This window comes from Canis lupus, chromosome 20 (genome assembly GCF_011100685.1).
Source record: "Canis lupus familiaris isolate Mischka breed German Shepherd chromosome 20, alternate assembly UU_Cfam_GSD_1.0, whole genome shotgun sequence".
NCBI lineage: Eukaryota > Metazoa > Chordata > Mammalia > Carnivora > Canidae > Canis > Canis lupus.
This window is the reverse complement of record NC_049241.1, coordinates 49,977,510-50,004,867: the sequence shown is the minus strand read 5'-3', so window position 1 is coordinate 50,004,867 and position 27,358 is coordinate 49,977,510. Positions and strand designations below refer to the sequence as shown.

Below are 27,358 nucleotides of genomic sequence, written 5' to 3'. Positions count from 1 at the left end.
GCAGAGACACAACAGGCAGAGGGAGAAGCAGGCTCCATGCACCGGGAGCCTGACGTGGGATTCGATCCCGGGTCTCCAGGATCGCGCCCTGGGCCAAAGGCAGGCGCCAAACCGCTGCGCCACCCAGGGATCCCCTAAATTCTTTTTATAAATCAAAAAATATAAAGTTTTCAATAAAGACAAAGGTCATAAAAAAAGACAAAGGTCATTTCCAAATCTTATAAAAATATAAACTATAAATCAAATCAAACCCAATTGAAATATAAATGCTTAATGAAATTATAAAAATAGATTAGCTCATTAGGCCCAGGCTATATAGCGGAAATAGATATACTTATTGATATCTATGTTTGTTTCCTAATACTTTACTGAGGGATAGTCTTGTGGGACAAGCAAGTAGGTGCTTCTTGATCTGTTCTCCAGCAAAGACAGTAACCCAGAAGTAAGGCTTTATCCAGGGAGGAATTTCAGAGATAAGTTTTATCATCAAAGACTTGAAAGATACAGGAATTTTTTTTCAACTACCTTCCTCTTTAATTTGCATATTTGTCTATTACAGAACTATAGAGAGTGAGTTTAGAATAGCACAAAGTTAAATAGGTGGGGACGTTAATGACTGTTTCCCATAGTGGTACCATGCCTGGAAGATATGAACAAGGTTTGTGGCACCTGGTATGCAGCTTCTGCTCTCTCCCTCTCTGCCAGTGTTCATCAGATACGATTTTCCATTTCTTGGCAGTCCCCCCAGCATATGTTCATTGTCTTGTCCACAATGCTTATCTTTGTCAAAAGAGTACAGATATATGCAAATCAGATATTAGGGTATAATGCTATGAACGTGCATGGCCCATGTATGTTTGTGCATTTTCCAGGGTTTCAGCTGTCTGAAAACAGGATGAATTAACATCCGTAACATGTGAGTCGAGTTATTGCCCTTCATAAGGTTGTTACTAAAGTCAATGGAAGGGACCCCTGGGTGGCTCAGCAGTTCAGCACCTGCCTTCCACTCAGGGCATGATCCCCAGATCTGGGATCAAGTCCTGCGTTGGGCTCCTTATGGGGAGTCTTCTCCCTCTGCCTATGTTTCTGCCTCTCTCTGTCTCTTATGAATAAAAAAATAAAATCTCTTTTAAAAAATAAAAATAAGTAAAGTCAATGGAAATATTTAGCTTTTGTAGACATTTGAGCCTGCTACACTCATTTACTGGGTGACACAGAATTACCAGTTTTGAACGGTGCCCAGAACAGAAAAAGTTCTGCGTGATGCCCATGTTGCAGTGCAACTGCCTTTCTACTTGGGTCTTATTACACAGAACTGATGAGGTACTACACAGAACGGATGCTGTTATGGTGCTTATGGAAACCGCAAAGAGAAGAATTACAATGTGATCATATCTTCTCCTGAAAATGTTTCTCCATTTGTAAAACAGCCTTGACTTCTCTCTGAGTCCTGGTAGAGACAATCAATCAATCATAAAACAAACAACAACAACAACAACAAATCCAACTTTTTTTTTTAATTTTTATTTATTTTATGATAGTCACAGAGAGAGAGAGAGAGGGGCAGAGACATAGGCAGAGGGAGAAGCAGGCTCCATGCACCGGGAGCCCGATGTGGGACTCGATCCCGGGTCTCCAGGATCGCGCCCTGAGCCAAAGGCAGGCGCCAAACCGCTGCGCCACCCAGGGATCCCAACAAATCCAACTTTAATGCACATCACACACTGGGTGTCATCTAAGCCATTAAATTTTTTTAAGCCATTAAACTTTAAAACTGCATTTGAATGGCAGCATTTAAAATGAGCATTTTGGGGAACGCAAGCACTTTTTTTTCTTTTAAGATTTTTTTTTTAAAAGATTTTATTTATTTATTCCTGAAAGAGACAAAGGCAGAGGGAGAAGCAGGCTCCTTTTGGGGAACCCGATGTGAGACTCAATCACAGGATCCAGGATCACGACCTGAGCCAAAGGCAGATACTCAAACACTGAGCCACCCAGGTGCCCCACAAGCACTTTAAAAAAATTTTTTTAATTGAGGTATAATTGACGTAGAACATTATATTAGTGTTGAGGAAGAAAAATGTCCTTCTCTCTTTCAAGGCTCTTTCTGCTTGTCTAACGATTAAATTGATGGGAAACTGATTGAGGGGAGGAAAAAACCAAAGTCTTATTATGTTTTTTAAATAAAATCAAGACCTAAAATGCCAAGACAGAAAGTTTTTACCCCAAAGACAGTAAGTCTGTGAAGAATTGACAAGACAAAGAACACTTATGTTCAGAAGCTTCAATTAGTAAGGAATTCTAAACAGAATTAGTAACAAGGTTTGTTTATACAGCCTTCTTGGCTTCAAACTCGCTATCTCTGGTGATAAGGATGTCTCTTTACATCCTAGTGCAGGGAGGGTACCTTTCACATGGGGGATTTACTTCCCGCTTTCCGGAGACAAAGCCGGGGTCAGACTGTTGTTTCTGCACTGGCTTCCTGCCCTTAGCCCCTACATTAGTTTCAGGTATACAACATAATTATTTGTTATTAGTATATATTGAAATGATCACCACAGTCAGTGTAGTTAGCATCCCTTCCCACACAGTTACAAAATACTTTTTCTTGTGAGGAGTACTTTGAAGATTTACTTTTAGCAGTACAGAGGCACCTGGGTGGTTCAGTTGGTTAAACATCTGCCTTCCTGTCGGGTCAAGATCCCAGAGTCCTGGGATTGAGTCTCATTGGGCTCCCTGCTCAGTGGGGAGTCTGCTTCTCCCTGTCCCTCTGCTGCTCCCCCTGCTTGTTCTCTGTGTCAACTAAATAAATAATATCTTTTTTAAAAAGATTTTATTTATTTATTCATGAGACACACAGAGAAAGAGGGGCAGAGACACTGGCAGAGGGAGAAGCAGGCTCCATGCAGGGAGCCCGACGTGGGACTCAATCCCAGGTCTCCAGGATCAGGCCCTGGGCTGAAGGCAGCGCTAAACCGCTGAGCCACCCGGGCTGCCCAATAAGATCTTTTTTTAAAATGCAATAGAGGGGATATTGGCTGGCTCAGTTGGTAGAGCATGCAACTCTTGATTTCAGGGTTGTGAGTCTGAGCCTCATGTTGGGTGTAGAGATAAGAAAGAAAGAAAGAAAAGAAAGAAGAAAGAAAAGAAAGAAAGAAAGAAAGAAAGAAAGAAAGAAAGAAAGAAAGAAAGAAAGAAAGACAGTATTATTAAATTATCCCCATAACTTATTTATTTTATAACTAGAAGTTTATACCTTTTCACCCCCTTTACTAATTCCCCTCCCTCCAGCCCCCCCTGGCCACCACAACTGTTTTTTCTGTAGCTATGAGTTCAATTTTTGTTGTTGGTTTATTTTCAGGGTTTTTCTGGATTCTATATATAAATGAGATCTTATGGCATTTGACTTCCTCTTATTTCGCTTATATTTGTGCTTATATCTCAGCTTGTTGATAGTAATGCTATTGGTTATAAATGTCTGGGGCAGTCACCTGTGCCCAGGTGAGCTTCCTACAGATATTCCCCTTTCCAAAGGTCACAACTGGACCAAATCTTGATTCTTTTTTGTTTTTTTTTTTAAAGATTTTATTTATTTATTAGAGAGAGAGAGCAGGTAAGCACAAGCAGGGGTGTGACAGAGGGAGAGGGAGAAGCAGACTCCCCGTTAAGCAGGGAGCCCAATGTGGGGCTCGATCTTAGGACCCTGGGATCATGACCCAAGCTGAAGGCAGCCACTTAACCGACTGAGCCACCCAGGTGCCCCTGAATCTTGTGACTCTTATTATAATTGCAAGATACCTTTCCTCAGCATTGATTTGGAAACTTTGAAAAAATAAAGGTTTACTACTTACAAGTTCTAGAAATTATACGATACACCTGGGGCCATACAGCAAGGCCACCAGTTGAAAGAGAGAATGAAAACCAGGGATTCTGCTTTTATCAAGTGAGGGAGGAGGCCTAGGGTTTCTCCGGCTCACTTGTTATTGATGAATTGAAAACAAAAGAGCAGGGATTTTAAGCTCAGGAGACAAAAGACAAGTGCCCCAAATAGTTACTGCAATCAACCAAGATCTCTAAGACAAAGGAGCCAGGGTGGAGGGGAGATGGCCTGGGTCTTTACCTAGTCGTGTGGCTGGCAACGTGTTTTAGTCAAAATATTGTCTTTGAAGTGGATGCCTCTTTGAAGAGAATGCCCTGGCAAACAAAACCTAAGTCAGGCACTTGCATCACAAAAACAGAAAACAAAAACCAATCCAGGCTTACCCTACAACCCACTCTGTGACTCACAGGTATCAGAGTCAATGGTGAGGACCTTACCTGCTGATGTAGCTGATATGCTAAAATTCAGGGTTAGAGCATATTGTAACCCAGAAAGTACACATCTCAGTAGGATATAGGGGCACCTGGCTGGCTCAGTTGATGGAGTAAGTGACTCTTGATGTCAGAGTTGTGGGTTTGAGCCCCATGCTGGATGCAGAGATGACTTAAAAATAAAATTTTAAAAATCTTTTAAAAAATAAAAATAAATAGGATTAGAGTAGCAAATCCTATGATATTTATATAGACAAGTCTGAAGTCCAGTCTCTAGTCATTGTCCTAAACTTGAAAGGTTCCACAACAAAATTAAGAGATCATGGGGGGCCTCAGGAATCTGTTCAAAGATTTCAATAATATTGTGGCATTTTTAAAAACTTTTTTAAAAAATGATTTTATTTATTTGACAGAGAGAGAGCGCATAACAGAGGGAGCGGGAGAGGGAGAAGCAGGCTCTCTGGCCCAATGTTGGGCTTAATCCTAGGACCCTGGGAACATGACCTGAGCCGAAGGCAGACGCTTACCGGACTCAGCCACCCAGGTGTCTCATATTGTGGCATATTTTAACATCTTGGGCCGCCTGGAGAATGTAGGTTTGAACCTGTCCTTAGTTGGTAGATTGCTCCAAAACTCATTGATCCAGTCTCTCAGCCCTGAGAATGGAACAAATCACTTCAAAGTTGTGTCTCATTTCCGGAGGCAGTGATGCAGGTGGTCCCCCAAAGTTAGACCTATATGGTGCAAGTACTTGCATCAGGTTAAGAGGTACTTCTATGGAACCCAAAGGGGGGGGAGGAACGGTTAATGATTAATTTGCTAACGTGGCCCACAGAACCCAGAGAAACACTGTACTAAAGTTTATTATAAGATATAACTCAGGAATAACCAGAAGGAAGAGATGCAAAGGACAAGGTATGGGGAAAGGGACAGGAAGCTTACTGGCCCTGCAGTCTCCTCAAATCTCCAGGTGTTCACCAACCCAAATGCTCTCCAAACCCTGCTCTCTTGAGTTTTTGTGAGGTTTTCATTACACGGGCACAATTGATTAAATCATTGGCCGTTGGCTGTTGATTCAACCTCTAGGACCTCCCTGGAGGTCAGGGGCTGAGAAAGAAAATTATAACCCTCTAGTCATGTGATTGGTTCCCCTGGCAACCAGGCCCCATTCTTAGGTAACCTAAGGGCTTTTCAAAAGTCATCTCATTAACATAACAAGAGACACCTTTATTGCTTCAGCACAGGAAATGCCAAGGGATTTTAAGATGCTCCAGGCCAGGGACCAAAGACCAAAAATATTATTTCTTTTTATAAATCAAAATATCCCAAGTGTGGGATCCCTGGGTGGTGCAGCGGTTTGGCGCCTGCCTTTGGCCCAGGGCGCGATCCTGGAGACCCAGGATCGAATCCCACATCAGGCTCCCGGTGCATGGAGCCTGCTTCTCCCTCTGCCTATGTCTCTGCCTCTCTCTCTCTGTGTGACTATCATAAATAAATAAAAATTTAAAAAAATCTTTAAAAAAAAAAAGCACACACTTGGGACTTTTTTAAATTTTTTTTATTTTTTATTTACTTATGATAGTCACAGAGAGAGAGAGAGAGAGAGAGAGAGAGAGAGAGAGGCAGAGACACAGGCAGAGGGAGAAGCAGGCTCCATGCACCAGGAGCCCGGCGTGGGATTCGATTCCGGGTCTCCAGGATCGCGCCCTGGGCCAAAGGCAGGCGCCAAACCGCTGCACCACCCAGGGATCCCCCAAGTGTGTGTTCTTATAGCATGACTCATCAGGGCCTATCTTGACCTTTAACATCGGGCCAAGGTTGTGTTCCTCGGGTTTGGCCATTATAAAGTTTATTATTGGGGATCCCTAGGTGGCTCAGCAGTTTGGAGCCTGCCTTGGGCCCAGGCTATGGAGCCTGGAATCCCGGGATCTGGTCCTGCATCGAGCTCCCCATATGGAGTCTGCTTCTCCTTCTGCCTCTGTCTCTGCCTCTCTCTCTCTCTCTCATGAATAAATAAATAAAACCTTTAAAAAAATAAAGTTTACTCTTGTTTGCATTCCATACCGTATTCTTTGCAAGGTATCCATTATGCAGAGACCACACACTTCAGGAGTGGAAGTTATGCTTCATGCCTCATCTCCTTCAAGAGGAATATCTCCACACAATATTTGGTATTTTTCTGTATGGGATATTCACTCATCTCCTATGCTTTTGTTTCTAGCCACTCATTCAATTTATTTTTTTTTTAAGATTTTATTTATTCATGAGAGACACACAGAGAGAGAGAAGCAGAGACACAGGCAGAGGGAGAAGCAGGCTCCACGCAGGAGCCTGATGGGGACTTGATCCCAGGTCTCCAGGATCACACCCTGGGCTGAAGGCAGGCGCTAAACTGCTGAGCCACCCAGGGATCTCCTGGATATTTGTTTTATACTTTGGATTAGAACCCAATATTACATTCTTCCTTTTCTTGATCAAATTGTTACAACTCTGGCCTTTGGGAGTAATCTCATTTGGCTTCCGATTTTATACCATTTTATACGATGTTCATCTACTATATTTCTTTCTCAGTCCTACAATCAGCAATTTCTCTGAAAAGTCATGGTTCTGGGGTGCCTGGTTGGCTCAGTTGGTTGGGTGCCTGCCTTCAGCTCAGAATCCTGATCCCAGAATCCTGGGATTGAACCCAGCATCAGGCTCTCTCCACAGGGGGAGCCTGCTTCTCCCTCTCCCTCTCCCCCTCCCCCTTGCTTGTGCTCTCTCTTGCGTGCTCTCTCTCTCTCATTCAAAAAAATAATAATAAATAAATAAATAAAGTCTCTTTTCTAAAAAAAAGTCATGGTCTGGGGGCAGCTGGGTGGCTCAGTGGTTTAGCATCTGCCTTTAGCTCAGGTCATGATTCCGGAGTCCTGGGATGGAGTCCCACATCAGGTTCCCCTTAAGGAGCCTGCTTCTCCCTCTGCCTGTGTCTCTGCCTGTGTGTCTGTGTATCTTTAAAAAAATTAAAATTTAAAATTAAAAAGTTACTATTCTTATGCAGGAAAAGACATTAGGGTTCAAAACAGATGGCTGAGGAAGAATTCTTGAGATGTCTTTTTTTTTTTTAATTTTTTATTTATTTATGATAGTCACAGAGAGAGAGAGAGAGAGAGAGGCAGAGACATAGGCAGAGGGAGAAGCAGGCTCCATGCACCGGGAGCCTGATGTGGGATTCGATCCTGGGTCTCCAGGATCGCACCCTGGGCCAAAGGCAGGCGCCAAACCGCTGCGCCACCCAGGGATCCCCTTGAGATGTCTTTTATGCAAAAAGGTGATTTTATTAACACATGGAGACAGGAGCCATGGGCAGAAAGAAGAAAGAGTTGTATTGGGGTCATGAGGAGGGTCCATTATATACTTTCAAGTTGGGAGGGGGCTAGGAAGGGTGTAAGTCTCTAAGGAATTTTTTTTAAATATTTTATTTATTTATTCAGGAGAGACACAGAGAGAGAAGCAGAGACATAGACAGAGGGAGAAGCAGGGTCCCCGCAGGGAGCCTGTCTAAGGAATTTTGGAAGCAGTTTCCAGAACCCTGAGGGAGCTAGCTATTGTTGGGAAAAGATAATTTATTACCATCTAATAAAACCTTAGACATGAGACCCTTCAGATGTGTATCAGTGGGTCATATGTTTGGGGGATGATTGTCTACACGTGTGTTGGGGGATTTCAAGATAAAGGAAATTTCTAAAGAAATTTTTATATGTCAAAGTAGACTTACAGGATCCTGGGGATCAGGCTAAGATTGCCTTTTGCCCTTAGCAAAATATTAACGAGGCAGTTGAGTCCCTAGAGGAATGTCACCTTGCCTGTTTCAAGGACTTGTCAGTGGGCTATAGGTAGTGACGACATTTAATTTCTCTTCTGCCTTTGTTTCCCACATCAATTCCTTTTTTATTGGCTTCAAATACACGTAACATTTGCCATCTTAGCCATTTTTAGGTGCAACATCAGTGATATCAAACACATCCACATTGCTGTGCAGCCAACGCCGCCCGTCCCCATACTAATGTCATCTTGTAAATCTGAAACTCCATACCTATTAAACCCTAATTCCCCTTTCTCCTCCACCCCACAGCCCCAGCAACCACTATACTTTGTGTTTCTGTGATTTTATTTTTAAGATTTTATTTATTTATTCATAAGAGACACAGAGGCAGATACACAGGCAGAAGAAGCAGCAAGCTCCCTGCAGGGAACCCTGGGATCACGACCTGAGCCAAAGGCACTCAACTGAGCCACCCAGGTGCCCCTGTTTTTGTGATTTGACTAACTTAAGTACCTCCTAGAAGTAGAATTATACAATATTGATCTCTTTTTTTCATGACTGGTTTATTTCATAGAGTACAACGTCCTCAATCTTCATCTCTGTTGTAGCACATTGCATATTTTACTTCCTTTTTAAGACTGACAAGTATTCCATTGTATGACTAGACCACATTTTGTTTATCCATTCAATGGTGGATGGATCCTTGGGCTGCTCCTACATTTAGATATTGTTAAAAATGGTGTTATATTGGGCAGCCCGGGTGGCTCAGTTTAGTGCCACCTTTGGCCCAGGGTGTGATCCTGGAGGATCAAGTCCCACATCGGGCTCCCTGCGTGGAGCCTGCTTCTCCCTCTGCCTGTGCCTGTGCCTCTCTCTCTCTCTCTCTCTCTGTGTGTGTGTGTGTGTCTTTCATGATTAAAAAAATAAAATATTTTTTAAAAAATGGTGTTATAGGGATGCCTGGGTGGCTTAGCGGTTGAGCATCTGCCTTTGGCTCAGGGCATGATCCTGGATTCAGGGGATCAAGTCCCACATCAGGCTCTTTGCATGAAGCCTGATTCTCTTCCTTCTGCCTGTGTTTCTCTCTTTCTATGTGTCTCATAAATAAATAAAATCTTTATTAAAAATGCTGTTATAAACATGGATGTACACATGCTATTGTTACTTTTTGTTGTTATTGTTAAGTAATAGTAGTCCTGGGAGGAGGCACCTGGCTGGCTCAGTTAAGTGTCTGTCTTTGGCTCAGGTCATGACCTCAGGGTCCTGGGCTTTGTGATATCAGGGTCCTAGGATAGAGCCCCATGTTGGGCTCTCTGCTCAGCAGGAAGCCTGCTTCTCCCTCTCCCTCTGCCTGCCACTCCCCCCCTCCCCCCCCTTATGCTTCTCTCTCTGTCTCAAATAAATAAAATCTAAACAAAAACACATTAAAAATAAGATTTTTTTAAAAAAGATTTTATTTATTTATTCATAAGAGACACAGAGAGAGGCAGAGAAGCAGGCTCCCTGTGGGGGAGCCTGATGCCGGACTTGCTCCCAGGACCCCAGGATCACGACCTCAAACCCACACCCAAGATCAAGAGTAACATGCTCTTCTGACTGAGCAAATGGCAGATGCTCAACTGTTGAGCCACCCAGGCACCCCCAAAATAAGATTTTTTAAAGGTTTTCTTCTTTCTTTCTTTCTTTCTTTCTTTCTTTCTTTCTTTCTTTCTTTCTTTCTTTCTTTCTTTCTGGCTCACGTGATCAGGGCGATGGGCAGACAAAGGAGAGGGAGAGAGAATGGCAAATTGACTCTGCGCTGGGTGCAGAGGCTGACGCAGGACTCCATCCCATCTGTAGATCACAAACTGAGTCGAAATCAAGAGTCAGACGCTTAACCAACTGTGCCACCCAGGCACCCCCAAATAAGATCTTTTTTAAAAAATAATAAAAAAGAAAATAATAGTTGTAGGTACCAAAGCATGGGTAGTAGGTGTGCTTTTTGTGACTATGGTATCATTTTTTTCTAGATATCGAAAGACTTGCAATTACCTAGATTTTGTTTTTCTCTCTGAGATATTTTCTGTGTTTTTTTTTGCAATTTGAGAATGTAGAGTCACTTTTAGACAACAGGCTTGAATCAATGGAAACTTGATCAAGACACAAGTGACCCCCAGGTTGAAGACAAACAGGCCCATGGGGGACCCACCTCAAAATACCCATAGACTCTAACTAACCCGTGGGCTACTTAAAACCAGGCACAGTTCCCAAGGAAGGGAGAATTTCCTATGTCACCATACCGCCTCACCTTCTCTCTTTACATACAGCCCCCACCCACTGCCCTGTGGCAGACAGCCTGTCCTCTGCTGTCCTGCCTGCTGCTCCCTCGAGGATAATCTCCTTTGTTCTGCCACAGGTAAATTCTTGTCACTTCCACCCACTCGATGGATCACGGATCATTGCCCCACAGCCCATCAAGAGAAACACCACAAAGAAAGTTTCCATTTTTGTTCTAGTGGTTGTCTTTGTACTTATCTCTTTCTAATGTCTTTTTTTGTTTTTGTTTTCTTATCTAACTGGTCACTATCTGGTTATCAGGGTTGGGTTTCGATCCCTTAAATCCCCTTGGATGGCCTCTACATACATACCCCATTTCTCTAGCTCCCTTTTCTTCTCACAGTTACATGGTTCCCACCTTGTCAGAATGTGTAATGTTTGTACATTTGTCGTCCATCCCCATACCTGTAGGGGGGCCCAGGGCAGACTGCCCCAAAATGTACCTCAATGGCATATTGATTTTGAATTGGAACTACTTGGGGATCCCTGGGTGGCGCAGCGGTTTGGCGCCTGCCTTTGGCCCAGGGCGCGATCCTGGAGACCCGGGATCGAATCCCACGTCGGGCTGCCGGTGCCTGGAGCCTGCTTCTCCCTCTGCCTATGTCTCTGCCTCTCTCTCTCTCTCTCTCTGTGACTATCATAAATAAATAAAAATTAAAAAAATAAAAAAAATGAATTGGAACTACTTGGGAAGTGGACAGAACAGTACAAGGACACCTCTGTTCCCCCCTAGACATGAAACAAATCTCCCATATGAAAAGTACCCTCCTAGGGCACCTGGGTGGCTCAGATGGTTAAGCATTTCTCTGCCTTTAGTTCAGGTCGTGATTTCAGGGTCCTGGGATTGAGCCCCATGACTGGCTCCCTGCTCAGCAAGGAGCCTGCTTCTCCATCTCCCTCTGCTCCTCCTCCCACTTGTGTGCACTCTCTCAAGCTCTCTCTCTCTCAAATAAATAAATAAAATCTTAAAAGAAAGGAAGGAAGGAAGGAGAAAGAAAGAAAGAAAGAAAGAAAGAAAGAAAGAAAGAAAGAAAGAAAGAAAGAGAGAGAGAGAGAAAGAAAGGTACCATCCCTCTACTAAGAAGTAAAAAGATATCCTTATCACCAGAAATGGGGACTTTAAGGATAAGAAAGCCATAGAAACAAACCTTGTTACTTTTTTTCTAATCTACTACCTCAGCCCAAATTCCATTTAGAATTCCTTCTTTTTGGGGGGCGCCTGGGTTGAGTGTGTGCCTTCCGTTCAGGTCATGATCCCCGGGTCCTGGGATAGAGTGTCCCACATCAGGCTTCCCAGAGGGAGCCTGCTTCTCCTTTGTCCCTGCCTCTCCTTCTGTGTCTCTCATGAATAAACAAATAAAATCTTTTTTTTAAAGATAAGGAATTATTTTTTAAATTTTACTTATTTTTTTAAAAAGATCTTATTTATTTATTCATGAGACACACACAGAGAGGCAGAGACACAGGCAGAGGGAGAAGCAGGCTCCATGCAGGAAACCTGATGTGGGACTTGATCACACCCCGGGCCAAGGCAGGCGCTTAACTGCTGAGCCCCCCAGGTGTCCCAAATTTTACTTATTTATTTTAAAGTAATCTCTACACCCCACATAAGGCTCAAACTCATACCCAAGATCAAGAGTCGCATGATCTTCTGACTGAGCCAGCAGGGCACCCCTAGAATTCCTTACTAATTAAAACTTTCAGGGGTGACTGCGTTGTTCCAGTTAGTTAAGCGGCTGCTTCCGGCTCAGGTCAGGATCCCGGGGCACTGGGATCAGGTCCCTGCTCAGCAGGAAGCCTACAACTCCCTTCCCCTGCCTTCTCCCCCTGCTTGTGCTCTGTCAAATAAATACATATAATCTTTAAAAACAAAAAAAAAAAAAAGAAAAAAAAAGAAAGAAAAGCCAAAACAAAAACAAAAACAAAACAACCTTCCAAATACCTGTTTTCTTTATACTGTCAATTCCTTAGAAATGTGTCTGTCTAAAATGTATAAAAACTGACTGCACTTGTGTTTTCTTTGGGTCTCGGTTTCATTACAGGTCTCCCTGTACACATAATAAAACTGGTTTTTCTCCTGTTAATCCGCTTGTGTCAACTTAATTCCTAAACCAGCTGTAAGAGGCTTGGAGGAAAGGATGACATTTCTTCTACCCCTACATACCCATGTTTGCTTGGTATTTTTTTAAAGATTTTATTTATTTATTATGAGAGACAGAGAGAGAGGCAGAGACACAGGCAGAGGGAGGAGCAGGCTCCCTGCAGGGAGCCCGATGTGGGACTCCATCCCAGGACTCCAGGATCATGACCTGAGCGGAAGGCAGATGCTCAACCACTGAGCCACCCAGGCGCCCTTCTTTTAAGATTTTATTTATTTTATTTTTTAAGATCTTATTTATTCATTTATGAGAGACACAAGGAGAAGCAGAGACATAGGCAATGGGAGAAGCAGCCTGCCCTGATGCGGAACTCTATCCCAGGACCCCAGCATCATGCTCAGAGCCCAAGGCAGATGCTCAACCATTGAGCCACCCAGGCACCTCCCATGTTTGCTTTCATCTTAAATGTTTGTTTATGTATTTTAAGTGCTCACCATCCATCCTTTTCCGTGGTTTCTGTATTGTCACTTGTCTGAATTAGAGAGCCCTCCCTGATGGATGCTGAATCCTCTACTTTGTGTGTTGAAAGTCATTTTCCTACAAACCTGGTAGTTAAGGAAGGCTTGGCTAGACAAATGCTTTAAGAGTTTTGTAATGCAAAAAGAGTCTTGCAATCCAATCTTTTTTGTGCATATTAATATTTTCCAGGTACATCTTGCATTTACATAACCTTTTCTTATTTTTTCTTCCTTCAGTCCAAAAAATGCATTAAAAAAAGATCTCGGGATGCCTGAGCGGCTCAGTGGGTGAGCGTCTGCCTTCCGATCTTGAGGTCCCAGGATCGAGTCCCACGTCGGGCTCCCTGCGAGGAGCCTGCTTCTCCCTCTGCCTGTCTCTGCCTCTGTGTGTCTCTCGTGAATAAATAAATATTTTTATTTTTCATTTTTTAAAATATTTTATTTACTTATGCATGAGACACACACATACAGACACACACAGAGAGAGAGAGAGAGAGAGAGAGAGGCAGAGGGAGAAGCAGGCTCCTCGCAGGGAGCCCGACGCGGGACTCGATTCCAGATCTTGGGCTCATGCCGGGAGCGGAAGGTAAACGCTCAGCAGCAGAGCCACCCAGGCGTCGCGAGCCTTCCATTTCAATGCAAACCCCCCTGCAGAGGACTACTCTAGGCTCCCATGGGGCTCGGGTAACCTCAGACCAGTTGTCACACGTGTGGGTGGCGGGGGGGCTGGGTCGCAAACAATCCGATCGGGGCCGGGGCAGTACAGATGGATGGGGGGCCACTCTGCAACACCCCCCCCCCGACAGACAGCGCGGCTACCTCCAGCCTCCCTGCGCCGCAGGTCGCGGTCGCCTGCCCTTCCAGGTCCCAAGCTGCTGTGCTGTAGCTTCTGTCGTGCAGGGATGTGCGCTGGTCGTCGGGGTCATAGGAAGGACGCCGGGGGACCCAGGAAACCTAGTGGTGAGCGTGCTTCCTGGGGTGCCCTGACGGGGGCTGATGGGCAGGTTTGAAGCGACCTCAACACTGAGTGGCGGGGACCCCCGCCCCACCATCACCCGCGTCTGTGGACCCAAGTCCCCGGGGGCGCCGCTCGGACCTCAGTCCCCTCAGGCGCGCCGCGTGCGGGCGGAGCCGGCAGCTGGGACCGCGGCGTCCCCTCAGGTCCCTGCGCGCGGCCGCGTCTCCCCGATGGTGCGGTGACCACGGGGAGGGTCGTCATGGGACAGTCGTGAGCAGGTTCGTGAGCAGGTTCGTGAGCAGGAGGTGCTGTGGTCTGTGGGGTCCCCAGTCTCTCCATTCTCCTGGGGGCGCCCCTTTTCTCCTGAGTGTTCTAGATGTTTGGGAAGCAGAGTCTCAAATCCACGATCCTGTGTCCCAGCCCGTCCTTTCCTGGGACTGGCAATAAATGCTTGTTTCCAGATCCCGCCCCGCCTCCCCAGACGCAGATTCCCCTCTCGGATTTACAGCATCAGCGATATCTGTCCTCCGCGGTCGGTGGACTCCCTTTAACAGGTTTGGTTTTTTATCTCTGTGGCTATTTTACTTGAGAGAAACGCCAAGAATAATTCCCTGGAACTACCTTGTAGGGAATCCTGTGCCTCTCCCCCCAGGATCTTTACTGGGTACAGACATCCTGTGGGAGGTCCTTTGGGGGGAGGTTGGTCTTTGAAACTTTCCTGGGTGATCTGTGCTGTCAGCGTTACCCCAACCTGAGTTACAAGATTTATTACCTTTAGTCTCAGCTTTTTTTTTTAAAGATTTATTTATTGATTGATGAGACACACACACACACAGAGAGAGAGAGAGAGAGAGAGAGAGAGAGAGAGAGGTAGAGACACAGGCAGAGGGAGAAGCAGGCTCCATGCAGAGAACCCGACGTGGGACTCGATCCCAGGTCTCCAGGATCACACCCCGGACTGAAGGCAGCGCTAAACCACTGAGCCACCCGGGCTGCCCAGTCTCAGCTTTTAATAAATAAAAATGTATGTAATCACAACTCGAAACAGGGTGTAAGAGACGCCTGGGTGGCTCAAGGCATGATCCTGGGGTCCAGGGAACCAGTCCCTCTTGGAAGACTGCTTCTCCCTCTGCCTGTGTCTCTCATGAATAAATAAAATCTTTTTTTTTAAAGATTTATTTATTTATTTATTCATTCATTCATTCATTCATTCAGAGAGAGCGAGAGAGAGGCAGAGACACAGGCGGAGGGAGAAGCAGGCTCCATGCAGGGAGCCTGACTTGGGACTCAATCCCGGATCTCCAGGATCACACCCCGGGCTTCAGGCGGCGCTAAACCGCTGCGCCACCGCCACCGGGGCTGCCCAATAAAATCTTAATTTTTTTTTTATTTATTTATGAGAGAGAGAGAGAGAGAGAGGCAGAGACACAGGCAGAGGGAGAAGCAGGCTCCATGCACCGGGAGCCCGACGTGGGATTCGATCCCGAGTCTCCAGGATCACGCCCTGGGCCAAAGGCAGGCGCCAAACCGCTGTGCCACCCAGGGATCCCCCAATAAAATCTTAAACAAAAAAAAAACAAAACAAAACAAAAAAAAACCACGGTGTAAAATATTTCCAAAGAGGCAAATTGGTGAATTTTGGGGAAAAAATATTCCAAGATTATATTGCATGTATTAAATATTATTTATTTCCCTTTAATCTTCCTTTGATCAGGTTAGTAAAATTTTGAACTCTGTTCTTTCATTTGGGGTGAGTTCAAAAGGATTTAAAGGGTTTAAATTTGCAGACTTGTGTGCAGTTATGATTAATGGTGTATAAAAATTTCTCCCAATGGAAATAACTTTTTTTTTCCCCTTTCAGAATGCAATAGATACTTGGGGGCTTTCTTGTTGAGCTAGCAAAGTGCCTTACAATTTTCTTCCCTTTTATTAAAAAATTGTATTTATTTATTCATGAGAGAGAGAGTCAGAGACAGGCAGAGAGAGAAGCAGGCTCCATCCAGGGAACCTGATGTGGGACTCGATCTGGGGGCTCCAGGATCACACCCTGGGCAGAAAGCAGGTGCTAAAACGCTGAGCCACCCAGGGATCCCTTCTTCCCTCTTTCCACATAAATTTTGCTGGAGTGTTCAAAGGCTGGGTTTGTGTCATTTAAAATAACACTGGTATTGGGGCGCCTGAGTATCTCGGCTGGATGATGAATGACTGGACTGCTTGTCCCTGTCACCTTCCCTTCTGCCCCTCTCTGCTAAAATTAACAGATAAAAATTTAAAAATAACACTCCTGGGGCGCCTGAGTGGCCCAGTCTGTTAAGTGTCTACTCTGAGTACTGGGATCAAGCCCAAGCCAGCACTGGGCTCCCTGCTCAGTGGAAAGTCTGCTTCTCCCTTTTCCTCTGCAGCTCCCCATGCTTGTGCGCTCTCTCAAGTAAATAACATCTTTGGGGCACCTGGGGGGCTCAGTGGTTGAGCATCTGCCTTCGGCTCAGGGCATGGTCCTGGAGCCCCAGATCCAGTGTCTCTCCCCCTTGAGGAGCTTCTCCCTCTGCCTGTGTCTCTGCCTTTCTCTGTGTCGGTCATGAATAAATAAAATCTTAAAAAATAAAATCCTTTAAAAAATAAAAAATAACACTCCTCATGTGACTCTTAATCTTGGGTTGTGAGTTCCAGCCCCATGTTCGGTGTAGAGATTACGTAAAAATAAAATAACATTCGTTGTCCAAAGCAACTCCAGTAGTGGGCAGAGGTCTCGGGGCTCTAAGCGAACCACCCCCCAGGAGCCTGGAGGGGTAAATACTTGAAGGCGCGGCTGCTTTTCCTCGGAGCCTCCGCCTGCATACGTCCTACCTGTTCACACCCGCAGGAGAAGGAGCCCTTTACACTGAGAAGCTACATAGGAATGCACCTGTAGGGGTGGGGCGGGGTGGGGGGAGACCTATGCCTTTGCTGAGGTTCTCTCCGAAGCTTTAAAACTCCCATAGGTTAGTTAGAGATTTGCATCTGCAGTATAGGGCAATTTGTTTAGATTAAAAAGTCTTGACAATCAGTTCTGGACTCTGGATTAGGGTCAGTGACTGGGGCAGTTATTTGGGTCAGAACCTTGAGTTGAATTCTGCTGAGAGTTTCCTCACCTGTTAGGCCAGGAGCCTGAGGGAGGGAGCGGATCCGTCATGCCCAAGGAGGGGAGGGTGTGCGGGGCACCCAGAGGTCATTCCTGTGACTGCTCAGGTGTCCCTACCCTCCGTCATCAGGGACTGAGCCACTCCAGGGCTTCTGTCTCCACCAGGAGTGTCTAGAATGTGGAACCTTCTGAATGTGGCTTCCTTCTGTCCTGTGTTCCGGAAGCAGGCTGCTCATCTGTGCTGAGTCCAGGGTTTCTTTCCTTTGGATTCCTTTATTGATTGACCAGGGCAGCCCTTCGGCTCTGGTTTCCCGCAGCACTTGGGCTCATTTTTTTTTTTTTTTTAGATTTTTATTTATTTGACAGAGAGAGAACACAAGAACAAAATCACTGAGAACCTCTCCTGGTCCCCCCAGTGCTGTTACTCCAGCCACCCTCCAAATATACTATGCTGATCAATTCATGAGCCTCCTGTTTGGGTTTCTTCATTTAAAATCAAGCAATTGGGCAGACCTGGTGGCTCAGTGGTTTAGCGTCACCTTTGGCCCTGGGTGTGGTCCTGGGGTCCCGGGATCGAGTCCCACGTGGGGTTCCCTGTGTGGAGCCTGCTTCTCCTCTGCCTATGTCTCTGCTTCTCTCTCTCTCTATGTCTGTCATGAATAAACAAATAAAATCTTAAAAAAATAAAATAAAATCAAGCAGTTGTGGGACGCTCGGGTGGCTCAGGGCGTGATCCCAGGATCCAGGATTGAGCCCTGGGGAGCCTCTGCCTGTGTCTCTGCCTCTCTGTGTGTGTGTGTCTCTCGTGAATAAATAAATCTTTCTTAAAAAAGAATAAAATCAAGCAATTGTGAATACATGTTTTTCTAATGCACTTATTCATCGTAACGAGCAGTCAGACTTTGTTATTCATCGTAATGAGCAGTCAGACTTTGTATTTTTGGGTGTTTGAGTGCTGACAGCTTAAGCCTCATCCCGCCCTCTGTGCTCCCCCACATCTCCACCCTCACCCCTTGTGCTCTCAGCTGGAAGAGCCATGAGGGGGATCCCTGGGTGGCTCAGCGGTTTGGCGCCTGCCTTTGGCCCAGGGCGTGATCCTGGAGACCAGGGATCGGGTCCGTCCCGTCCCCCCCCCCCCCCCCCCCCCCCCGCATCGGGCTCTCGGTAGGGAGCCTGCTTCTGCTTCTCCCTCCGCCTGTGTCTCTGCCTCTCTCCCTCTCTATGTCTATCATGAATAAATAAAGAAGATCTCTTAAAAAAAAAAAAGAGCCGATGAGCAAGCCTGGGTGGTCTCCTCTCTCACGTCCCACAGTGAACACTCAGCCAGCTGTCCTTCCCTGCATCCTGAAGCCATTTCAGAGCTGCTTGAGAGACCGGCCTACCTTCCCCTGATAGTCCTGTTCTGTGGACCCTAGGCCTGTTCCTACCCTCTGTGAGTGTGTGTGTGCGTGTCAGGGTCAGGGGGAAGGGTGTTCACTGTCATCTATCTTAACACTTGAGCCACTCCTGTGCAGGTGACCATAATTATTGGCCCCCGTGAGCCTTGTCCAGACATGACTGCTATGCTGTGGATCTGCTTCTCTTGCTCTGACTTGCTCACCTGCTCTGATGCCTGATGGCAGCATGTTCTGGGGGGGCTCCTTGCTAGAAGCTCCTGCTGTCACCGGTGCTGCCCTCCCCCTGTGTCGCACTGGTGACCCTCCCAAGCCTCAGTTCTGTGTTCAGCCTACCAGAGTTGGCAGTTTACAAAATCCCTAGGTATTTGAGAGAAGGCGTGTAAGACTGAGGCCCTCCTTAAAGTGGTCCTGGTAGATGTATTTGCTGGTTTATATCTGTGTTAGGGTGAAGCTGTGACCTCTGTCACAGAGGCTGGGTTGGCCCCGTATCCCTGAGGGTGGGGTGGCCCAGGAGACTATATCCTCCCATCCCAGGAGGGCCCATCAGGTGGTCACTCTTGAAATAGTCATTTATGTAGAGAAATTAAAGGTCAAAGGCAGCCAGCAGGTGGCAGGCTGAGTCCACACTCCTGCTCTCAGGAAGTTGGTTGGGACCCTTCATTTATCTCTGCTACTGCAGCAGAGATCCTGAGCCTCAGGCTCCCGGGGACAACACTCAGGGTCCCCCTGGCCCAGCAAAGGGATTAGTTCAAAGTTGACATAAACGCATGGTCCTTAAACCCAGTAAAGTGACCAGTTGTCATGGGAGAGACTCCTAACCCTGATGGTGCTGCTTGGAGGCTCTGGAGGGAAAATGTGTAAATACCAGGGTAGAGAGGCACCCCCTCCCGTGAAGTATATCTAGTGACAAAGAAAAGAAAACAGGGATGGTCAAGAATAAGGAACTAATAGATAAAATACTGAAACAAAAGGGCAGCCCGGGTGGCTCAGTGGTTTAGTGCCACCTGCAGCCCAGGGCCTGATCCTGGAGACCTTCGATAGAGTCCCATGTCAGCCTCCCTGCATGGAGCCTGCTTCTGCCTCTGCCTGTGTCTCTGCCTCTGTGTGTCTCATGAATAAAAAAATAAAATCTTTAAAAAAATAAAATAAAATAAAATACTGAAACAAAAGACCAGTTTGACAAATCGGAAATCTAGAAAACACTCAGTTTCCATTTGGCCCCAAAGAGAGGAGGGTGTTTGGAAACTTTATTTACATGACATAGCAGATAAAGGCACACTGCTTGGCTTTTAGCCTCTGCAAGGTAAAATTCTGGATTAATTTTGCTCTCTGATGTAATGCACTAATTCAGAAACCTTCAGTTAATCAGTACTTGGTCGTTGGGTGCCTGGGTGGCTCATTTGGTTAAGCAGCTGCCTTTGGCTCAGGTCATGATCCTGCCTAGGACCGATCCCTCCCCACCCACCCTTGTCAAGCTCTCTGCTTAGCTGGGAGTCTGCTTCTTCCTCTCCCTCTGCCCCTCCCCTGCCTGTGGGCTCTTTCTCTCTCAAATAAATGAAATCTTAAAAAGAGTGAAAGAGAGAGATAGAAGTTTATTGAATACACTGCAAGGGAGCAGTGGGCAGGACAGCAGAGTTTGTCCGCCTCGAGGCAATGGTGAGTGGTCACAGATAGAGGGTGGTTGTAATTGGTCAGTTAGGGCCCATTGCTATTTCAAGGTGGGTCACTGAATAGGCCTATTTCATTTAGCTCCATGGTCACTGGGGGCAGTTTCCTTTGCTTAAGTTTCCACTGCTCAAGCCTGTTGCCTGAAAGCGGCCTCTATGATCCTGTCTAAACCCCCATGGTCATAGCACCCACTGTCCTATAATAACTCATAGTGAGCTGGGAAGCTCTGAACAAATGATTTGTAAACTAAAATTAAAGAAAGCCGTTGCCACTTACAAATGATTTTGGAAAAATGGGACCCCATGAACCTTATCCTTCAAATAAAGTGGCTAATAAGGCCCAGTGGAAACTGCACTGGCCCTTCCTTGAAAGGTTGAAACCATATACAAGGCCTATTTGGTGAAGGATGGATTATTACTGGTATCTCTCCTTTGAGCAGCCGAATTTGGCCTGTTCTTAGATCTGGAAGGAACAGATGAGACCTCCCAGTGGATTATCACCACCACCCTGTAGCTGTGGCTGCTGCACCCAACAGACCTCTATGCCTAGTCCCTAGCTCTATGGAAATTACCAACACCCTCGGATCAGCAACAGGCAGCTATCGCCCCATCGTGGATTCAGCATGGTCTGTTCTATTCAGTGCCTGTCTCAATAGCCTTCACTTTGAAGGGACACGATACAACTTTACTGGGTTATCCTCATGGATCTTCAACAGCTTTGCCCTCCCACAGTCATTGCAGGCACGATTGGAACTGCATCCCAGCTCTCCAAGAAAACAGGTGCCACATTACATTAGTGACATCGTCCTCTGACAATATTCAGGACACACAGTTACTGAGAAGAGATGACAAAAAGCTATGAGACCTTGCCACATGTGTAACTGAGGCTCTGACAATTTGTTATATTTCTGGAAATGACTTGCTAATCTGAGGCACCCTGCTCCTTCCAGGATGCCATGAAGAAATACCTGACGTTCTCACCAGCACCTACAACATCTACTGATTTATTTTGCTATTTCTTGTTTATAATTTTTTTTAGGGGAAAGCACGAATGCCCCCACTACCACAAATTATATAGTCTAGTTTCCTACATTTGGGGAAATCACGGGGGCCAGCACATCCGGAGTGCAATGAATCAGCCTTGCCCTGGGAAAACCACCTTCATAATCGTGGTGTCTCCCCTCCCAGGTTTACAATTTGTTTTTAACCCATTTATGTTGTTACTTGCACACAGGCCCAGCATGACTCAGCACTCTTACCACAAAATGCTGGAGATTTTTCAAACTGCCAAGCAACTGGCACCCAGGGTAGCACCCACAGAGACTCTTCTATGGAGGCTTCACTTACTTCCTCGCTAGTCTCCTGGAGTCATCCAAGATGGTCTTAAGAGGTCCATTGTCTTCTGGTGTAAAAATATGCCCTTAGGCCCTTAATATAAGTCATTAACAGAGTAATACCTCCACTTAGCAAGAGCTATTTACTTTGTGGATAGCTCCCTGTGACCACCTATCCCACCTTCCTTTTTGCCTTGGGCCCTGGAAACTGGACCTTAGAGGCTCAGCTCACTACCCAGACTCTCCCTGAGACGTGATGGAGCCAAACCTTGGACCTCTGGGATAGCCATCTGCAGGAGGGAGTGCCCTGCCCTTCTGCAAACTCTTGTCTGACACCAAGGTGCTGGAGGAGGTCTCCTCTTTCCCAGACTTCTGGGCTTCCTGGGTAGCTCCTTAGGAGTACCTGAGTGAAAAACAATGGGACTTAGTGGAAGGGGAGGTGGGTGGGGGGTTGGGGTGACTGGGTGATGGGCACTGAGGGGGGCACTTGGCGGGATGAACACTGGGTGTTATGCTATATGTTGGCAAATTGAACTCCAATAAAAAAAAATTAAAAAGAAAAAAAAAAAAAAGAAAAGGAAGTGCCCGCCCTATCTGCATAGCACATACCCTATTCCAGGCACTTCGCCGAGTACTAGTGCGTTTAAGGGGAGCACAAGCCCCCCCCCAAAAGAAAAACAAAAACAAAAACAATGGGAGTTCATAGCCTTTGAGACAATATCACCACATTCGTACCTGTTGCTTTTCATTTTTTTTTAAGATTTTATTTATTTATTCTTGAGAGACACAGAGAGAGAGAGAGAGAGAGGCAGAGACACAGGCAGAGGCAGAAGCAGGCTCCACGAAGGGAGCCCAACACGGGACTCGATCCTGGGTCTCTAGGATCACGCCCTGGGCTGAAGGCAGTACTAAACCGCCAAGCCACCCCGGGCTGCCCTTTCATTTCTTAATTAGGATATCCCTGATGGGACAGACCAAGTGGCACGGCGGCGGTGTAGCACCACCTAAAGCCCAGGGTGTGATCCTGGAGACCTGGGATCGAGTCCTGTGTGGGGCTCCCTGCAGGGAGCCTGCTTCTCCCTCTGCCTGTGTCTCTGCCTCTGTGTGTGTGTCTCTCATGAATAAATAAATAAAATCTTTTAAAAAAAAAGGATATCTCTGATGAAGGACTGGACCCAGGGGTCATCACACTTGGCCACACATTAAGATGTTATCTTAGTATGTACTAATGATGGATAGTTGGAACAGGCAGGCAGGGACAGGATGCCCCAACCCCCCAAGAGGAAATCACCTTTTTTTAAAAAAGATTTTATTTATTTATTCATGAGAGACAGAGAGAGAGAGAGAGAGAGGCAGAGACATAAGCAGAGGGAGGAGAAGCTCCATGCAAGGAGCCCGATGCAGGACTCGACCCCAGAACTCCGGGATCATGCCCTGAGCCAAAGGCACACATTCCACTACTGAGCCACCCAGGCGTCCCAACCTTTTTTTTTTCCTTTAAGACGTTATTTATTTACTTGACACAGAGAAAGAGAGAACAAAAGCAAGGGGAATGGCAGGCAGAGGGAGAGGGAGAAGCAGGATCCCTACTGAGCAGGGAGCCCCAACACAGGGCTCAATCCCAGGGTCCTGAGATCATGACCTGAGCCAAAGGCAGACGCTTAATTAACTGAGCCACCCAGGCAACCCCAACTTCATTTCTTTTTAAAGAGCAGTTAGGTCTTCAGAAAACTTGATCAGAAAGTGCAGAGACTTCCCACATAACCCTTCTGCCTGGACACCATCTATTACATATATATAAAATTTTTAATTTTTATTTTTTAAGTAAGTTCTACATCCAACATGGGGCTTAAACTCATGACCCCAAGATCAAGAGTCACATCCTCTACTGACTGAGCCAGCCAGGCACCTTCATTTATCCTATATATCTTGTGTTACTATGGTACATTTGCTACTATGAAGAGCCAACTTTGAGGTATGAAAGTGCATAGTTTGCATTAGGGTTGACTCTATGTCACACTATCTCTGGGCTTTGTTTTTTTTTTAAATTTTTATTTATTTATTTATTTATGATAGTCACACACACAGAGAGAGAGAGAGAGAGAGAGGCAGAGACATAGGCAGAGGGAGAAGCAGGCTCCATGCACCGGGAGCCCGACGTGGGATTCGATCCCAGGTCTCCAGGATCGTGCCCTGGGTCAAAGGCAGGCGCCAAACTGCTGTGCCACCCAGGGATCCCTATGTCTGGGCTTTGGATAATGTAAAATGGCATGTCTCCATCATTTCTGTATCACAGAATACTTTCACTGTCCTACAAATCTCTTGTGTTTCACTAGTCATTCATTCATCCCTCCTGCCTGCCCCCAAATCCCTGGCAACCAAAGATCTTTTTGGTGTCTTATATTTTTAGCTTCCCCACAGTGCCAGCTTGGAATCATATAGTATGTAGCCTTGTCATATTGGCTTTTTTAACTTAGCAATAATTTTCAGGTTATTCCATGTCTTCATGGCTTGATAACCTAATTTCTTTTCATTACTGAACAATATTTCATCCTATAAATGAACCAGTGATGGTTTATTCCTTTGCCTATTAAAAAATATCTTGGATTCTCTCCTTTTTTTCCCCACCATCATGGTGTGGGCAGTTGACTGTTCTTCACCCATGTCTTCTCACAAGACTTTCAGGATCAATTGATTCCTGGCCAAGAAACAAAAGCAGAATCTTCTATTCCCCAGCGGATTCAGAGAAAGCCTAGTAATAAAATGAGGCACAACTCCAAAAGGAGGCACTGGGGAAGAACCCAGCTGGGTCTGTAAGAGAACTCATGTAAGATGGCACACATATTTATGCAACATGGAAGTCACGTGCTCATATCACTCTGTAAACATCCTTACTACTGGAACAGTAGACATATTTTGTTGGGGGAAATGATTTTTCTCTGTTCTATGTTTCTGTACCAGTAGGTTGGTTCAGTAATAAACATGTGAGACCTTTTTTTTTGAAAAAAAAAATATATTGGTTACATCTAAGTATAAAAAATAAAAAATACAAAGAATATCTGAACTTTTACAAAGGTATAATATTGATTTAAAATGTATAATGAGGGATCCCTGGGTGGCGCAGTGGTTTGGCGCCTACCTTTGGCCCAGGGCGCGATCCTGGAGACCCGGGATCGAATCCCATGTAGGGCTCCCGGTGCATGGAGCCTGCTTCTCCCTCTGCCTGTGTCTCTGCCTCTCTCTCTCTCTGTGTGTGACTGTCATAAATAAATAAAAATTAAAAAAAATGTATAATGATTAAATGGAGAATACTGCAAGTTGCCATGAAAATTCAACTGGACATGTCCCCATAGGAAATAAGAAACATAATATTTCTTAGCATACAAAGGCATGGAAAACAGATAATATTTCTAAGAAAAAAGTATGGAAATATTCATTAGGGAAAAGCATGCACATACTTTTAATCACATAGAATCCAACTTAATTGAAAACATACTGGAGGAATTATACATGAGTAACACGTTATGAGGAAGGTATCAATTTTCACAGGGAAGGACTAGGTCACAACAGTCACTACACAGTGCAGAAGAAGAAACACCCACATAGTTCTTTCGGACTGCACCATGTAGCTCTCATAGTGGAATCAGGAACACACAATCACCAGGGGTATTAACAGAACAAGGTGTTTACTATATAAATTAGACCTTATCTAAATACAATCTAGAGAAAGGAGTAGTGCTTAGACCCTCAATCACGACTGTATAAATCTGTTTCCTGGTGGATGCATGACTTGCAGGAAATCCAAACTGTGCTAGATCTTCAAAGTTGAACTGTGGAAACAACTGTAGATCCCAATGCTCAGGTCAAATGGAAGTCTAGCAGGCAGTGGTTGGTTTGGAGTATATGCTTGATTGACAGCACAAAGAATAAGTCTCCCTCTGCCTATGTCTCTACCTCTTCTGTGTGTCTCTCATGAATAAATAAAATCTTTTAAAAAAAGAAAAAAATTTTAAAAATTAAAAAAAATTAAAAATAAATGGAAAATATCTTTTAAAAAGTATGTGGTAACTGTTATGAAACCAGGTTCTTCAAGCCAATGAAATGTAGTGTTTTATTAAGAAAGAAAATTGGAATTTATATATATATATATGTAAATATAAAAATGTAAAATCTTTTTAAAAATTTGCAATAAATGAAAGCTTTCCTACAGTGTTTACATTCATAGGGTCTCTGTCTAGTGAGCATCCTTTCATGCATTTGAATGGATTGACAATGGCTGAAGGGCAGTCACCCAGGCTGCCCTGATAAAAAATTTTCAATGAAAGTATTCTAAGAATCTGCAAATTTGAAGCTGGACTGATTTGTTTTATTTGCTTATTTTAAAATATCATGAACTCTCTAGATTCTCTCCTGGACCTTGCTTTCTCATGTAAGTAGGACTCACCTCAGATTTGTCCCAGTATTTTCATCCTGACCTTCATTGTCATTTTTCTTCTAAAATGAACAATAGCCTTCTTCAGCATAAATTTTAAAAATCTGTGGGATGCCTGGGTGGGTCAGCGATTGAGCGTCTACCTTTGGCTCAGGGTGTGATCCCGGAGTCCTGGGATTGAGTCCCACATTGGGCTCCCTGCCAGAAGCCTGCTTCTCCCTCTGCCTATGTCTCTGTATCTCTCGTGAATAAATAAACAAAATCTTAAAAAAATAAATTATAAAAATTTGTTTGTTTATTTATTTAAAGAGGGTGGGGGGAGAAGCAGAGAAAATCATAAGCAGGCTCCATGCCCAGCACAGAGCCTGAGGCAGGTATCAATCTTACAATCCTGAGATCATGACTTGGGCCAAAATCTCATATAAATTATAATAAATATAATAATTAAATATATTTAATATCTAATCACTAAATTATAACTTAATAAATCATAAAAAATTATTTAAAATTATTAGATTCTAAGTCCATGAATAGCTATGATCATATACCTTGTTTATTTGCCAACATATTCCCTTTCCACATTTCACTTCTTGGAATAGCATAGATGAGCAACTCACACTGGTTCTTGAATGGACTCATAAGCAAGTAGGAATGCCATCACCCCTACCTATTTTTTTTTTAAAGATTGTATTTGTTTATTCATGAGAGACAGAGAGAGAGAGAGGCAGAGACATAAGCCGAGAGAGAAGCAGACTCCATGCAGGGAGCCCGATGTGGGATTCCCTGGGACTCCAGGATCACGCCTTGAGCCAAAGGCAAGCACTCAACCACTGAGCCACCCAGGCATCCCCACCCTTACCTATTGAGGCCAGGTTCCTGAAGTTTTCCTGCATCACATCTCTGTAGTTTCTTCTGGGACAAATTCAAAAGAGCCTACTCCTGCTACATTTTTATTGTGATCCCTTCAAGTCTTCATTGGTCTTTACTGTCAGGTACAGAACAACTTGGAGAAATGATATTCCAATAAAATTGATATTTCCATTTTAAGCACATCAAAACCTTTTAAGAAAGTCTTCAATCTCCTCCTTTATTTATTTTTTTTCAAGATTCCACTTATTTATTCATGAGAGATAGAGAGAGAAAGGGAGACAGGCAAAGACACAGGCAGAGGGAGAAGCAGGCTCCACACATGGAGTCCAACGTGGGACTCGATCCCAGGCCTCCAGGATCAGGCCCTGCACCGAAGGCAGTGCTAAACCACTGAGCCACCCAGGCTGCCCTCAATCTCCTCCTTTAATACCACCATATCATAAAGCACTTAATGAAGCACAGCACCACATATGATTTAAGGTTTTTAAAATTATTTTATTTATGTATTTGAGAGAGAGTGCAAGAGAGAG

The 27,358-nt window shown here is 44.9% G+C and overlaps 1 protein-coding gene and 1 non-coding gene across 2 annotated transcripts in view; both read right to left on the bottom strand.

The window, feature by feature from the left end:
- The window catches only part of LOC100682654 (zinc finger protein 709), an 83,167-nt gene that overhangs the window by 41,411 nt on the left and 14,398 nt on the right, over positions 1-27,358 (bottom strand). The window lies entirely within an intron of this gene.
- Positions 21,229-21,388, bottom strand: LOC119864814. Its single transcript, XR_005375296.1, has one exon. It is a non-coding gene; the product is annotated as a U1 spliceosomal RNA (small nuclear RNA).